This window comes from Zootoca vivipara, chromosome 4, assembly GCF_965207765.1.
Source record: "Zootoca vivipara chromosome 4, rZooViv2.hap1.1, whole genome shotgun sequence".
NCBI classification, from domain to species: Eukaryota; Metazoa; Chordata; class Lepidosauria; order Squamata; family Lacertidae; genus Zootoca; species Zootoca vivipara.
Genome location: NC_142587.1, coordinates 52,973,467 through 52,985,896, shown reverse-complemented (window position 1 = coordinate 52,985,896; position 12,430 = coordinate 52,973,467).

Here is a 12,430-nt window from a genome sequence, read left to right as displayed (position 1 = left end):
CCTTCTGATTAGCAAGTCCTAGGCTTAGTGGTTTAACCACAGTGCCACCTGGGTCCCTAAAAGCACAATAAAACACCATTAAAAACCTCCCTAAACAGGGCTGCCTTCAGATGTCTTCTAAAAGTCAGATAGTTGTTAATTTCCTTGACATCTGTTGGGAGGGCGTTCCACAGGGTGGGTGCCACTACTGAAAAGGGAACCAGGGCAATTTATGTGCCAAAAGCAGGCCCACATTAGTCTCCTCCACAAGTGTCAGGGGTGGAATCTAGACACATATAAAAAACGCTGTGAAAATGTTTTTTTGTTTTTTTTAGTATTTTGAAAAATATATTGAATTTCCCATAAGCTCACCATCGCCATCTAGGGTCACATTTGTATAATGCACTTAAAACGCACTTTAAATGTTATATTTGCTGCTGTATAGCTGAGTCACTATCTGATCAGCAAGCACCTGCTCAAGAATCTTGCTCAAGAAGGGGACATTAGTAACTGCCAGTAGTTGCTTAGGTTCTCAAAATGTAGGGATTGTTTCTTAAATGCTTAGTGCTTTGGCAATTGATGTGTGTAATTTATTCCCATTATCTTTTAGTTTTCCTCAGGTAACTTTAGTTTACTTTCCTTTTGTGCCTGGGTCCATGTCTGTAATCCTGTTACCTCCAAATGCAGTTTATAAAGCTAAAGAAGCAGGCTTGACTACAGTTCTGCAAGCACCTAGAGTAGAAGATTTATATTACTGAATACACTTTATTCAGGCTGCAGATTCAAGCCTGGGAGAAGTAATTCCCCTGCTAATCTGCTAATTTTGAAATTTGCAAGCTATCAAAATAGAGGCTGGAATAATTCTATAGAGATTTGCTACCTTTTGAAGTGATATTGTGAGTGAGATGAATCGGACAAAAAAACTGATGGACAACTAGCTGTGGTTCACTATGGTTGTCTCGGGATGAAATGATGTGGATAACCTATTAAACTGAGTTATTCCCATGAATTCATACTATTGCACGCCCCCCCCCCAATCTCCCAAGCACTGTGAGATTCCAGGGGGCCCAGTCACTTACCCAGGGTTCATGTTTCCCTCAGAATGTGGGACAGCGGAGACTGTGGTGTCTTTAGGATATATGGTCTACTTACAAACACACATATATAACCTGAGCCTACAATAGAGGGGTTCACAGCATTAACACCCCAAGAGGGTCTTACTTCTCTGATAGAATCCAGTCTTGGATTCCAACAGAAATTAGGTATAACCCTGTATCTTAGCTGCCCAGCAGGGCCGGCTTTAGGTAGACCCCCGGTGGCGCGGTGCATTAGGGCGCCGGGCCGGTAGGCAGGGTGCCGCGCAGAAACCATGCTGCACCCTGCGAGGGCGGGGGCACCGGAGCGATCTCCGCCCCTCAGCGCCAGGACATGCGACCTGCTCGAGACTGCCCTGCTGCCCAGCCTACAGCTTGTCGGCTTCTAGCTTTTCTGCCACACATACACCTCAACCCTGACCTTTGTCTCTCTAACTACCGGTACCAGCGAGTTGAAGGGGGAGGTGTTTGTCATCTGCTTAGATATTAACACTTGCTGGATCAAGAAGACATCTGAAGGCAGCCCTGTTTAGTGAAGCTTTTAATGTTTAATAGATTGTTGTATTTTACTGTCTGTTGGAAGCTGCCCAGAGTGGCTGGGAAAACCCAGCCAGATGGGTGGGGTATAAATAATAAATTTATTATTATTATTATTATTATTATTATTATTATTATTATTATTATTATTAGGGGGCTTAAGCATACAGCCTAACTCCCCCCCCCCAACTCGTAACAAAACACTAACATGTAACAGTAAGTATATGAGGCGAAATGTTGTTTTAGAAATCAGCTCAGAATTGTTGTCGGCAGGTATAATCCTGTATACCCAAAATCTGTATTTGAAAACAGGAAGTTTACATTTGATAAACAGGCTCAGACTCGACTGCTGTGAAACATTTTGTTATGAAGACTGTGATACACACACAGGAATAATACTGCTACATATTAACTCATAGATTTAAAGAAGTGGATACAAGAGGAAGAAGATGAACAAAGAGGATAGGACATCTGAACATATTTGAAGACAACATACATTTATATATATTTGATATGTAGATCATTCTGTTAACAGTGCACTCCTATATGTGTCTACCCATAAGGAAGTTTAACTGAATTCAGTTGAGACATTGTTGTTGTTGTTTAGTCGTTTAGTCGTGTCCGACTCTTCGTGACCCCATGGACCAGAGCACGCCAGGCACTCCTGTCTTGCACCGCCTCCCGCAGTTTGGTCAGACTCATGTTGGTAGCCTCAATAACACTGTCCAACCATCTCGTCCTCTGTCGGCCCCTTCTCCTTGTGCCCTCAATCTTTCCCAACATCAGGGTCTTTTCCAGGGAGTCTTCTCTTCTCATGAGGTGGCCAAAGTATTGGAGCCTCAGCTTCACGATCTGTCCTTCCAGTGAGCACTCAGGGCTGATTTCCTTCAGAATGGATAGGTTTGATCTTCTTGCAGTCCATGGGACTCTCAAGAGTCTCCTCCAGCACCATAATTCAAAAGCATCAATTCTTCGGCGATCAGCCTTCTTTATGGTCCAGCTCTCACTTCCATACATCACTACTGGGAAAACCATAGCTTTAACTATACGGACCTTTGTCAGCAAGGTAATGTCTCTGCTTTTTAAGATGCTGTCTAGGTTTGTCATTGCTTTTCTCCCAAGAAGCAGGCGTCTTTTAATTTCGGGAATGCTGTCACCATCTGCAGTGATCAAGGAGCCCAAGAAAGTAAAATCTCTCACTGCCTCCATTTCTTCCCCTTCTATTTGCCAGGAGGTGATGGGACCAGTGGCCATGATCTTGGTTTTTTTGATGTTGAGCTTCAGACCATATTTTGCGCTCTCCTCTTTCACCCTCATTAAAAGGTTCTTCTACCCATAAGGAAGTTTCACTGAATTCAGTTGAGACATATTTCCATGCAAATGCAGAAAAGATTGCAATCTTAATCCCTTATAACATCTTTTCTTTCCTTAACCACTTTTTTATATTTCATGTTATTAATCACATTACAGATAATATTTTGGAAAATTTTGCATACAACTTATGCAATACTGATGTGCTTTATATTGTTGTTTGTACAAAAGAATAGCAATGGCCAGCTTGCTAAATCAAATTAATGTACAGAAAATACATATTGAAGCAATATTAATGAACACCACCAGATGGCGCTTATGTACACACTAACTAAATCCTCACCAAAGATATTAACTTATTTGTACAATGATCCTCCTAGTGGACACCCACACCATAAAACATGTATCTACTGGTATGCATGCTTGGAGGTGCAATCTAGATCTGAAATATTTGGTTGGCGCTTGCTGTTTTTGTGCAAGTATGATGTAGTTTGTGATCTTTGCAATTCCAACCCGACACACACACACACACACACACACACAGTTTCAAAAGTCACATAAGAATTGCAGTCTAAAACATCACAGGTTTCATGTTTGTAAAATAATTATTTATTCATACTTATAATCTGCCTTTCACCAAATGGTTACCGCATGGGTTATAAAAATAGTACTGCAGTATGTACATTACAATCATAAAATAAACAACAAAAAAAGTGCTTATCCCTACTCATACGGTATACTCAGTACAAGCAAATCATGATGTGGAATTCAGTATGGTTGCTTTGAGCAAAATAAATACTTGTCCCCCCCTTTTGGTGGGGGATGGGTTAGGAATCCAAGGATATTTCTCAAGCTGGAATGGGAACCATTTACGGTATGTTCCTTTGTCCTCTATTCATGAGAACTGTTCGTGGCCATCAAATGTCCAGTCTCCTCTTCCAGGGGCAGGGCCGTCCCTAGGCCCGGGCTGGGTGGCACAAGGCGCCAGGGCACCTGGCCATCAGGGGCTCAGAAGGGGCGCCGAACGCTGGTGTCTGCCTCCGCGCACCTCTGCTGTCGAGTGGCTTCAGGCAGCTCTCCGGAGGTGTGTGGGGAGCGCTGGCCTGGGGCCGCCTGAACAGCTGAGAGGTGCAGCGCGGCAGCCCCAGGCTCGCGCTCCCTGCGCGCCTCCGGAGCTTCGCGCGGGGAGCGGGAGCCTGGGGCTGCCTCCTCCACGCCTCTCAGTTTTTGAGCGGCTTTAGGCCTCTCTCCAGAGGCTCAGGCGTGCAGGGAGCGTGAGCCTGGGGCTGCCTCCTCCGTGCCTCTCAGCTCCCCGCGCGCCCCTTCTGCCCGCCTCACTCATGGGGGGTGCCGGAGGGATCTTGGCACCAGGGCGCTAGATATGGTTAAGATGGCCCTGTCTAGGGGCAACCCAAGATTCATTAAACTGAAGGAGCTGTTGCTTGCCTAGCAAACCAAAATCAGTCTTCAGTCGAAATCAGATTCCTGTTGGATTGAATTAAGCCCTGAGATACTCAGTCCCAGGGCGGGGAACCAGTCAGTGCCCAGGAGACTGGGGCAACTGCCCTTCGCAATCACCAGTTTGAGTACAGCCTGTTTGTCCCGGAACTGTACTCTCACGGCACACATTCCCATAACATGGATGCGGCCTGCTGAGTATGACTGCAAGGTTGCCGGGAAGGGCTCCAGAGGGGTCAACTTACCCCTGAGGAAGAATGTCTTCGCGGTCTGGTCCGACACGATGGTGAATGCAGATCCGGAGTCCACCTCCATGTCGCACTGCTGACCCTCAATCTTCACCTTGACGTGTGCCTTGCCTTGCGCTGGAAACTGCACGGCCCTCCCGTTGATCTCCATTACGTAGTGGCAGTCCTTTAGAAAACGAGTTGCTGTGGGCGGTCTGCGATGCTCCAGTCTAGGTGCTCCTGTCGCTCCCGACACCGCCGATCTACAGACCCTGGCGATGTGACCCGTCTTTCCGCACGTCCGGCACATAGCATCCCTGAAACGACAACTCTTCCGCCCATGGTTTCCGCCACAACCTGGGCAACTGCCTCGGTGATCTTTGTGCACTGTGAATGTTAGGCCCTCCTGGTGTTGCTGAACTACCATTCCCATCAGAAACCAGCAAGCAAGACTTTGGGAGCTGTAGTTTAGCAACATCTGGAGAACCAAAGGTTCACCACACCTCCCCTAGAGAATATAAACTAGGGTCTATAAACTCCTATATGTATTTTCTAGGAAGTGATCTTGTAAAACAGCTAGCAAAAATGATTTATGCCAGGGTGATATTTGCAGATTTTTAGACAAAATATATTAAGTCAAGTGGAGGAATATCAGCAACTTGCTTGAGAAAAAAAATCAGTCTTAGCATCTTAATTTCAGCAGTCCTGTGCAAGCAAGTAAGAGGTCTCTTCATACTTCAGTCAGCCTGTGCTTTTGGGAAACTGCACAGAAATCTCTCTCTTCCATAAATATACTTTGGTATATTTCATCCCCATAGTTACAGCAACACTTAGGTGATGAATGGGTGCCAGCACATTGTGCTCTTCCTTCTTCTGAAAGCTGAAGCAAATGCATCAAGCAGACAAATATAATTCTGACTGTAACCAGGTACTGTACTGTGCCTTCATTTCCTAAATGAGCCTTGTCAAGCTGTGTTAATAAGGTGACCTTGCATCCAGTTCTGCAGGCTTTGTCTCTTTTCCATCACTAGAGAGCTACATTTAGGCCTACTGTTTCTTGGAGGCTTGTATAAAGTGCAGAGGGGCAGAAACAAGCAAGGCTTCCTGCCAGATTCCTGTCCAAAGTAATTGGCTTGACAAGACAGCTGCCAGAATCTGTCCTGGAGGTCAAGGGGGAAAGAGAAACAGGGTGCAGTCAACTGCATTGGCTGCTGCAAGAAAAGACAAGTGATGCAATGGTGGCTCAAAGCTGATGGTATAGAGCAGGAGTGTGGTGCCTGAAGACCTCCAGATGTTGCTGGATTCCAACTCCCATCAGCACCAGCCAGCATTTTCAATGTGGTCCAAAAACCTCTGGATGCCACAAGATTCTATTCCTACCTCCAGCCATCATATGCCTTCCTTCTGAGTATTTGTATAGAAGGACATTTCCAGACAACCTACCTATTGTACATTCATCCTTGCACTAAAAAATAAAAATGGCGCAGTGGTTCTAGAACATTGCCTTCATGCAGTAGTTATCCCACATTGCCTTTTCCGCATCACTTTCCTTAGTGCAAAAAAGTGTGATTTGGGCAGGAAGTGAATTTGTTACACCAGAGCCTTGCAGTACCATTTCTCTTTATCACAGCGGTGGCTGAACCTCTCAATTTTGGTTTCTCTTTGATTCAGTTCAGTTCAGTTCAGTTCTCCACATTTCTACATCAGGATGTGAATGTTTTTTTAAGTTCTTGTGAAAAATTGTCAATGTTTTTAGTGTCAATTTTTCCTACCATATAGATTTTTTTATAAGCAACTTATATTAACACAATGCAAGTTTTCCCTAATATGCATTTTTAGGAACACCTTCCCCTAATATGCACATTTTTATCCACATTTATCAGTTGGTGAACTACATCGTAAAATTCAGACAACTGTGAAACTCAAAGGAGATCTGCATTTCAGTTTGCATATGGTTTCTAGAAGTGCAAATTAGGTTGGGTCAGTGGGTCACGTTAAAATGTGAACCACACTGAAGTTCTCCTTAATCCCTAATTTATCACAACATACCTGCTTTCTTGGGGGTGGATTATGAAAGCGTCCTTTCTTGTGCAAAGGACATATTCCAGCATCTCCCCAAATGGGTGAGAGATTCATGCAAGAGTCTGGAAGTGACCTAAGTCTGTGTTGCTGTTTTAATGTGCATATGCTAAAGCTCTAATCACATACGTACAGGATCACTGTGGTTTGTCCGATCCTCCCCCTGCCATTGCCTCCCTATGAGCATGAAGAACAACAAAATTCAACATGCATATACAAGGCTCCATGTTTACACCTGCACCTGCACAAAAAGCCAGAGACATAACAGGAGTAAACAATAGGTGCACAGCCATAGCAATATTGCTTGCTTTCTGCCTGTAGACAGGGGCATCATGGATGGGAGATGGGAGCTATAGCCCTAAATCTTTCTCATATTACAATTTCCAAAGAAGTACTAGCCTTTTGCAGGGGAAAAAAAACAACCAAACAAAAAAAGAGTCTTGTGGCACCTTCAAGATAAACACATTTGGGAGAGCATAAATTCTTACAGTATTTGTCATGGCATTACTTATGAGCCCATTTCCTTGAGGAAAATTTGTAAAATCAAGAGAGTCTCAAAATATATTTTTATTTTTTTTGGTCAACCCTTTTAAATATTTCAGATTTATAGAGTTTCACAAGTCATACTATAGGCTTTGTTTCAAGCTCAGCATGGTAGTGTAGTATGACAGTACTTTGTTTTCAGAACTCACTGTAAGTTGCTAGGCAACTAACCAGTGGCAGCAATTTGCATGGCTCTTTGTTTGGATTTTAATATGCAGGCATCAGAGCAATATGATGCTAGCAATATAACCAGTGACAAATAAGTTCCTCCTGCATGTCAACGTCTTCTTCCATGGTGTATGTGTGTATGTTTTTGTTTTAATTTGTTTGTGTGCAAGTTGCGCTGTGGGTTAAACCACTGAGCCTAGGGCTTGCTGATCAGAAGGTCGGCGGTTCGAATCCCTGCGACGGGGTGAGCTCCCGTTGCTTGGTCCCAGCTCCTGCCAACCTAGCAGTTCGAAAGCACGTCAAAATGCAAGTAGATAAATAGGAACCACTACAGCAGGAAGGTAAACGGCGTTTCCATGTGCTGCTCTGGTTTGCCAGAAGCGGCTTTGTCATGCTGGCCACATGACCTGGAAGCTATACGCCGGCTCCCTCGGCCAATAATGCGAGATGAGCGCGCAACCCCAGAGTCGGTCACGACTGGACCTAAAGGTACCTTTACCTTTAGTGTATTTTGTGTTATAGCTCATTTGTTCGGGGTTATATATATATATATATATTTATAAAGGTATGACATAAGGATCTGTCACTAAATTTATATTTAAAACATAAAGGAAAATGATATGATAGGCAAGACATATTTAAAACATCTGCAAACCTTGTTTGTAATTCAAGTAAATTACAGGAACTCGTTTGTTCATAGATATAGAATAAGGAGAAATTAGTAGTTCAGAGAGAAAGAAATTGAATTGCAAGCTGCAATTATCATGTAAGGAAATCAAGTTTCTCACTGATATGTAAAAATCATCCTATTATAATAATGAAATCTGTTTCCACTTCAGAGAAATATCCCTGTCGGTCTGAAAATCAAGGAGTCAGTAAAGAGCCAAGAGTGTAGACAAGGAGTAAACATTTTGTTGAAGTGGCAGCAGTCAGTGATGAATTAGCATCACTTTTGGCAATGCTTTGCTTTGCTTCAGACACGTTTGCAGACTCGTTGCTCCATAAACCACAGTGTGGCAGTCTTGGTAACTTGTGCTAAAAAGTTGAAGTGAAGGTGAATTGAGGGCTGTGATTAAAATAGATCTCTCATGAAAGTGTGCATGCAGACCAAAATGGAAATTCAGAAGATTAGGATGAGTCTCTCGGCATGTGAAATGTCAACTGGCACTTCTGATTGTCGTAAATAAAGGCACAAATACCTGAATAACGGGGGGGTTTTCCTACCCTAGAAAATGTTCAGCTATAATAATCAGCATGCGATGGGAAAATTCCAGAAGGGTAGCCATGTTGCAGCCATGTTGCTGTTGCAACAAAACCAACAAAAAGTATTAGGACATCTTCAAGACAGATTTATGGTGGCACTAGCTTTTGCAGACTGGAGCCCACTTCATCAGATGCACAAAATATTTGGGGCATCTGTAATCGCCCCAAACCCAATATCCAATCATAGGCACCCATTGAAGTTCATACTGTCCCTATTCTCAGAGGGGATGGGTCTAAGTCAGTCACATCCTATTTCCAGGTCTATTTTAAAGGGGGAAACCTTAAAAATCCACCCAGGAACACATATTGTAAATATACTGTATATTTAAAACCATTGAAAATATATTCAAACAACTCACAAGGTGGTCCAAGGGTTGTGCTCTGCCTCTGTTCCACCCACCCAGGGATGCCAACTTGAATAAAATATTGGGGGAGGGCAAGTAAGCCCTGCCCTGCATAACTGAACCGCATCCTCCACATTCCACCCTCAACATCCCAATCTCTTGTTCATCTCCCTCTCCAAAATGGCTGCCTCATACACCCTTATACACTGAGAGGTCTGCCCCCTCACTGTGCTGTGAACCTGAGGAAGCAGGCAATGGAGGGGCCATTGGTCCAGAGCCCATCAAACTCATGCAGGGTCCCTTGTGACATCCGCTCTATCTTAAAGGTAAAGGTAAAGGGACCCCTGACCATTAGGTCCAGTCGTGACCGACTCTGGGGTTGCGCGCTCATCTCGCATTATTGGCCGAGGGAGCCGGCATATAGCTTCCAGGTCATGTGGCCAGCATGACAAAGCTGCTTCTGGCAAACCAGAGCAGCACATGGAAACGCCGTTTACCTTCCCGCTGTAGCGGTTCCTATTTATCTACTTGCATTTTGACGTGCTTTCGAACTGCTAGGTTGGCAGGAGCTGGGACCAAGCAACGGGAGCTCACCCCGTCACAGGGATTCGAACCGCCGACCTTCTGATCAGCAAGCCCTAGGCTCAGTGGTTTAACCACAGCGCCACCTGGGTCCCCCGCTCTATCTTAGGAGCAGATATATAACAGATATATAAAAAATGGAATATATCAAATGAACATGTATACAGTACTGTATAGCTAATTCTGTGTCCAGGGCGGCTGTCTACCAGCTCCATCTGGTACGCAGGCTGAGACCCTACCTGCCCGCAGACTGCCTCATCAGAGTAGTGCATGCTGTAGTTATCTCCCGCTTGGACTACTGCAATGCACTCTACGTGGGGCTACCCTTGAAGGTGACCCGGAAACTGCAATTAATCCAGAATGTGGCAGCCAGACTGGTGACTGGGAGCGGCCACCAGGACCACATAACACCCGTCCTGAGAGATCTACATTGGCTCCCAGTACATTTCTGAGCACAATTCAAAGTGTTGGTGCTGACCTTTAAAGCCCTAAATGGCCCAGTACTCCACCCCCCATAGTTCAGCCCGGACACTGAGATCCAGCACCGAGGGCCATCTGGCGGTTCCCTCACTGCGAGAAGCAAAGCTACAGGGAACCAGGCAGAGGGCCTTCTCGGTAGTGGCGCCCTGTGGAACGCCCTCCCGTCAGAGGTCAGAGAAATAAACAACTACCTGACATTTAGAAAATACCTAAAGGCAGCCCTGTTTAGGGAAGTTTTTAATCTGTGATATTTTAATGTATTTTAATGTGTGTTGGAAGCCGCCCAGAGTGGCGGGGGGGGGGGACCCGGCCAGATGGGCAGGGTATAAATAATTTATTATTATTATTATTATTATTATTATTATTATTATTATTATTATTAAATGAAGCAGTGTTCATCTGCACCTTAATTTTGTTTTTATACTCTTATTTAATAATCTATCTTTATTTCAAAGTATATTGATTCCTCCGTGCATTCAGAAGTCTTCACATTTGATAATAAAGCATGTTCTTCATAACTGAATCCCCTTAGCAGTTATCTCTGGTGTCTTCATTAGTGATGAGAATCACACAGAGACTCAACTGCAGCAAGTAAACTGTGATATGCCACACAATTATTGTTGAATCTCATTTGCAAGTCTCTCTGTATACAAAGGAAGGCAGAAAAAATGAAGTTTCCAATTTTAGAGCTGCAGATTAATACAATGGGGAAAGGTTGCATTCGTTATTCACTTTGCTTAACTAACACAGTATCTTATACATCCTCTTCTTTTCATAATAAATATTTTAATTGGGTTGGTATATGCATTAAGAATTTTATCAGAGAACTTGTAAAAAAAAAGCACTGAAGTTGCAATGCAGCCCTAAATTTAATGACTAGGGAGTAAATCCCACTGAGCTCAGGATTTAATGCTGCATAAACATGCACAGGATTGTGCCACAGGGCTGCACTCCTATACACTTTCATGATAATAAGTCCCAACAGCTTAGATAGTATGCCCTGAGAGCAAGAGCCAGTTTGTTTTCTCCCCTCTGAAAGTTGGCCTAAATTTGCACCTATACATATTAATGAGCATATACAAATTTTATGCCTCCGCATCTTCTAAGTACCCAACAATGTCCTTTTGCCTGTATCTGTTTCATCACGTATCCGAGTTCAAACACCATGTTATTGCAAAATAAATGGCATCCTAGTGTAGCTTGCAAGGTAGGCTGTGTATTTACTCAGACTCCAGGGCTCTCCTGCTGCTGGTGTTTGAACCTCAGTACACAAGAAGTTAGCCACAATTCATCTTTACTCTGTAGTTTCTTTATTATGTGCTTTTCCTCAAAACAGCTTCCGAACCATTCGAAACCATAAGCCACAGTTAAGGTGAGGTATTTACATTTTAGGCATCCACTGCGCATGCGCAGATGACTGCTGCATTGAATAGGAGCTGGGGCTGTGGGCGCAGGAAAACAACCCAGGTAATGATATGCACAGCAATGTAAAACGCAACTTGAAATGCAGTGGGGGAAATGGCATTTAAAGCTGCTAACATTTACGTGCCCCTAGTATACTCTATACTAAAAACCTGTGGTCATTTGGGGGTGAGGAGTGTTACATTAATTTTGTATGGGAAATTCTGCTTTTATCCCTCCTATGCCCTTCATATCTTTGCATGCTTGGGTCTCTAATCAACAGCCCCTCACACATTACACAGCTGTAATAATGGTATTGGGTGCAATTAAAAAAATACATATCAAATTTGGTACCCCTCTTTTTGCCAACGTTCATGCATTCATTCTTCCTACCACATGTATTAAGGGTGTAAAAATGTTATATTTATCACCAGTTTCTGAGGTGATTTCCAGTGGCTGAATCGCTGCTGTAATTCAGCTGCAAAGAGGCACACAGTAAGGCTGTCCTTCTTTGCTTTTTCATTTTAACTATAGAACTCCTGGGGTGTGTGTTGAGTCAAAATCTAGAAATTTAAGGGCTAGAGATTAACAGATAAAATCACTTTGGGTTTACATCAAATATGTTTTAATATATTTGTATGAATTACCTAATTAATGGGGCAATCCTATGGCAAGATCTTCCAGGGTGAGCAATCAGGATACTGTACAGTGGATCTCTGGATCAACTGGCTGATTCCTGGCTTGATGGCAGAAAGCGAGGAGGAATTAAAGAACCTTTTAATGAGGGTGAAAGAGGAGAGCACAAAATATGGTCTGAAGCTCAACATCAAAAAAACCAAGATCATGGCCACTGGTCCCATCACCTCCTGGCAAATAGAAGGGGAAGAAATGGAGGCAGTGAGAGATTTTACTTTCTTGGGCTCCTTGATCACTGCAGATGGTGACAGCAGTCACGAAATTAAAA